The sequence below is a fragment of the Phascolarctos cinereus genome, unplaced genomic scaffold (assembly GCF_003287225.1).
Source record: "Phascolarctos cinereus isolate Bilbo 61053 unplaced genomic scaffold, phaCin_HiC Scaffold_4;HRSCAF=312, whole genome shotgun sequence".
NCBI classification, from domain to species: Eukaryota; Metazoa; Chordata; class Mammalia; order Diprotodontia; family Phascolarctidae; genus Phascolarctos; species Phascolarctos cinereus.
This window is the reverse complement of record NW_027555847.1, coordinates 72,379,139-72,384,060: the sequence shown is the minus strand read 5'-3', so window position 1 is coordinate 72,384,060 and position 4,922 is coordinate 72,379,139. Positions and strand designations below refer to the sequence as shown.

At 34.2% G+C, this 4,922-nt stretch overlaps 1 non-coding gene across 1 annotated transcript; it reads right to left on the bottom strand.

Annotated features, from left to right (window-relative positions):
- Positions 1-1,793: 1,793 nt before the first annotated feature.
- LOC144457263 (U6 spliceosomal RNA) lies at positions 1,794-1,896 on the bottom strand. The gene has a single exon (XR_013486585.1). It is a non-coding gene; the product is annotated as a U6 spliceosomal RNA (small nuclear RNA).
- Between the last annotated feature and the right edge of the window lie 3,026 nt (positions 1,897-4,922).

Below are 4,922 nucleotides of genomic sequence, written 5' to 3'. Positions count from 1 at the left end.
TCTCTTGGGAATACAGACTTAGTGGTGGTATTTCCGGGTCAAAGGGTATGCACAGTTTCATAGCACTTGGAATATAATTCCAAAATGCTTTCCAGAATGGTTGGATTAGTTCATAACCTCAACAGTGCATTAGTGTCCCTATTTCCCCACATCCCCTCCAACATTTATTATTTTCATTTTCTATCATATTAGCCAATCTGAGAGGTGTGAGGTGGTACCTCAGAGTTGTTTTAATTTGCATTTTTCTAATCAGTAGTGACTTAGAACATTTTTTTCTATGACTATAGATAGCTTTGATTATCTTGTTTGAAACTGACAGTTCATATCCTTTGACCATTTGTCAATTGGGTAATGGCCTGTGTTCTTAGATATTTGACTCAGTTCTCTATATATTTTAGAAATCAGGCCTTTGTCAGAGATACTTGCTATAAAAATCATTTCCTAGCTATATTTCTTTCTAATATTGACTGCATTGGTTTTGTTTGTGCAAAACCTTTTTAAATTTAATATAAGCAATATTGTTTATTTTACATCCAGTAATGCTCTCTTTCACTTTTTTGGTCATAAGTTCTTCCCTTCTCTATAGATCTATTGGTAAACTATTCCATGCTTCTCTAATTTGCTTATGGTATCACCCTTTATGTTAAAATCATGTACCCATTTTGATCTTATCTTGGTATATTGTGTAAGATGTTGGTCTATATCTAGCTCCTTCCATACTGTTTTCCAGTTTTGCCAGTAGTTTTTATCAAATAGCCTCCCCAAAGCTCTGGCCTCTACATCAGATCATTATAGTCATTTACTACTGAGTCTTGTGTACCTAATCTATTCCACTGATCCACCACTCTATTTCTTAGCCAGTACCAGATAGTTTTGATTATTACAACTTTACTATTCAGATTGATATATAGTTTGGCTAGAAAACATTCCTTCACATTTTTCTCATTAATTCCTTTGATATTCAGGACCTTTTTTTCTTCCAGAAGAATTTTGTTAAAAAAATTTTTTTCCAACTGTATAAAATAATTTTTGGTAATTTGATCAGTATGGCAATGAGTAAGTAAATTAATTTAATTAGAATTATCATTTTTATCATATCGGCTGGGCATTCTCATGAGTAATTTACATTTTTCCAATTGTTTAGATCTGTCTTTATTTGTGTTAAAAGTGTTTTTTAATTGTATTCACATAGTTTCTGGGTTTGTCTTGGCAGATAGACTCCCAAGTACTTTATATTGTCTACAATTATTTTAAAAGAATATATTGTTTCTATATCTTGCTGCTGGGCTTTGTTGGCAACATATAGAAATACTGATCATTTTTGTGGGTTTATTTTATATCCTGCAACTTTGTTCAAGTTGTTAATTGTTTTAAGTAGATTTTTAGTTGATTCTCTAGGATTCTGTAAGTATACCATCATATCATCTGCAAAGAATGATAGCTTTGTTTCTTCTTTGCCTACTTTAATTCCTTCAATGTATTTTTCTTCTTTATTGCTATAGCTAATATTTCTAGTACAATATTGAATAATAATGGTGACAGTGAGTGCCTTTGCTTCACTCCTGGTCTTGTTTGGAAGACTTCTAGCTTATCATCATTACAAATAATGCTTGCTGATGTTTTAATCTAGATACTACTTACAGTTTTAAGGAAAGCTCCATTTATTCCTATATTCTCTAATGTTTTTAATAGGAATGAGTTGTATTTTGTCAAAAGCTTTTTTTCTGAATTGATTGTGATAATATTATTTCTGTTGGTTTTGTTACTTATATGATCAATTATGCTGACAGATTAAAAATATGGAATACTTCATGAATTTGCATGTCATCTTTTTACAGTGGCCTACCTATTCTTCTCTATATCATTCCAGTTTTAGTATACGTGCTGCCAAAGCAAGCATTTTAATGAACACTTAATTGATCTCCTTGCCTCAGATTTCTTTGCGCTTTGGTACACCTTCCACACTATTGCCAAAGTTATTTTCCTTAAGTGCAGATAAAGCTGTGAGATTTTACTACTCAAGAAATTCCAGTGGCTCACAATTTCCTCTATGATCAAATATAATACCCTCTGTCTAGCTCTTAAAGCCCTTCACAGCTTAGCCCAAACATCTCTTTCTAGCCTCATCATATATTATTCTGACCTCCTTATTCTGCTATACAGCAAAACTGACCTTCTCTCTGTTCCTTACTCAAGTACTCTCATAAATTCATGCATTTACACTATCTGTCCTTCATATGTGGAATACACTCCCCAATCACTTCTACCTTTTAAAAAGCCCTCTTTTCTGTCAAGATACAGCTTAACTACCATCTCTTCCTCTCAACTGGCCCTATATTTAACTAATTTGCATATATATACACTCTTCATATTTATATAGTATATGCATTTATCGCTATATATACATGTATATTTCACATACATACATGTATATGTATGTTTGTGTGTATCTTTGTTGTCTCTCCCATTAGAATATAAGTTCCTTGTGAGCTGGGTTTCTTTTTTCTTTCTTTCTTTTTTCTTTTTTGGTATTTGTATCCCTACCAACTAGCACAGGTGCCTAGCACATAGAAGATAATATTTATTGATGGAGTGACTGAACATTTGAGAAAAAGAGGATAATGAAGACACATATTGTTTTTGATGTATATTACGAAGGAACTCATGTTGTATGATCTTGCTTTTCTTAATAAAGGAGGAAAGAATACTTATTAATTCTTTCAGTAAATAAGCAATTTACAAGAGTTAATTATGTGCAATCACAATCATTATCATCTAATAATAATAATAATAACAATAAAACAACTGCTAGAATTTATGTAGCATTTTATGGTTTCCAAAATGTTTTACAAATATTATCTCATTTGTACCATTATACAAAACCTTAAATATCTGAAGGAAAAATACTCCCTGTCATCAAGGAGTTCAAATTCTGCTAAGCTGGGTATTGGTGGTTCTAGCATCTAAATAGGTAATGATTAAAAGTTAATTTTAGGAGAGACAGCACTAATCCTTGGGAAGACAAAGTAATATGTCTCATCGATGATGGCATCGATGATATTTTAAAGCTTTCCCAAGATTCTAAGGATTAGCTGTGGTCAGTAGATGAATTTTGAATAGAGAATTGCAAAGGCTCTAAGGAGAAGATAAAATATCTAGATCAGGGAGAAAACAAGTAAGATAGAGTCACTCAATTGTAGAATGCTTTAAAGGTGGGACTGGGGAATAATATGAAATAAAGGCAGGCTGTAGATAGACTGTGAAGGTCTTTAAATGATAATCTAGTTTGTCCTTCATTTAAAAGGCAATAAGAACAAACAAAAGACTCAAACAACAGAGCAATGTAGTAAGACTTCTGATTTAGCACGGTAAGTTTGGCAGCCATGTGAAGGATAGATACTGGAAACAAATTAGGACACTATTGCATTCTGAATGAAAGGTCATGTGTCTCTGAACCAGGGTAGTCACTTTTATGAGTAAAGAAAGAAGACAGATGCAAGTGATATTAAGACAGAAATGAAAATGGTTAGTGACTTATTGAATATGATGGGGGGTGAGTGGAGGAAAGTGAAACATTTTATGTTGCCAAACTGGATTTTTGGAAGGGTGATGATGTATTCAACAGAAAATGCTATGGTTTTATTTATTGTTACTAAATACAATTATGCAGATAGCATTGAAACTTAAGGAGAAAAGTGAAGAGTAGAAACAATTTTTATAGATGATATGATAAAGAATCAAACAAACAAGATTAAAATGATTATCCTGCAGAGAGGAGATTCTAGCTGAGATTATATGACATGTTTGTAATGGACTGAGTCATCATGATTGTGGGATTTCATCCAGCAGCTATAAATAGCTTTGAAGTGGAACTGGAAAAGGCAGATTATGGATGAATGATGAATGAACAGGTGGACTTGGACCAGTAAATGTGGTGAAATAAGAAATAAAAGTAAAGCCCAGCTTTCCTCACAACTACTCTAATGAATATACAAGATAACCAGACTGAGTAGTGACTGGGAAATTTAAGAAGAAAGCACAGTAGGTCATTTTGTCAGTCCCAAATCATAAGCCTACATACAGCTGACCAGAATAGGAACTATGGAAAGGTGTTGGGTTAGCAGCTCTCTATCTCTGAATCCAGAGCAGGACCACACATTGAACCAGTGGGTTCATACCTGGTATATACTGCCACCTTTGTCACTCTGATCTTGGAGCTGTATATCAGACTTTGCCTTGAAGCAAATATCAGATCAGAGCTTTCAGACCAGAAGGTTCTCCTACATCTCTATCATCATGAACCTATTGAGATTAATAGTTAACTGGCACGAGTTGGGTCAAGCAATCATCTCCTATAGTTCCAAATTGGTAATAAGCCTACAGTTGTGTTGCCTAGACCTAAACCAAGGTCTTTTAGAGCATGTATAGCTCATTCCAGGAGGGTGACAATTAGATGATACCAAAGATCATTTTGTGTAGAGTCCACTGAGAGTTTTAATTTACTTGACCTTACCATCTCTGATATCTTTGGAGATATATTACCTGATTCCTTCAGAATGCAATTATAGGGCCCCAAATATAGAGACCAGGATGATAAAAGCCCTGACATACCATCCCCAAACTTATACATCTTGGACCTAACACAAAGTCTCAATTGAAGAAATGTAGGCAAAACATTATTTATTATTTGTTTATATTATTTGAACTTAGCTTATGTAGCCAGATATTGTTTAACCCAGAAGGTGAGGGTGGGTCATGCTGACTTCAGAGACCCTCCAAGGGAGCTGAAACTTGAGCCCCACCTAAGTCTTGTGTGGGGTCCACCTTGATCTGGGGTCCACCTTGGTCTTGGGTCCACCCAAAATGCTTGTGCTTGAGGTCTGCCCAATAACTTGTATTTTGGCTTAACCAAGGTTCTATTG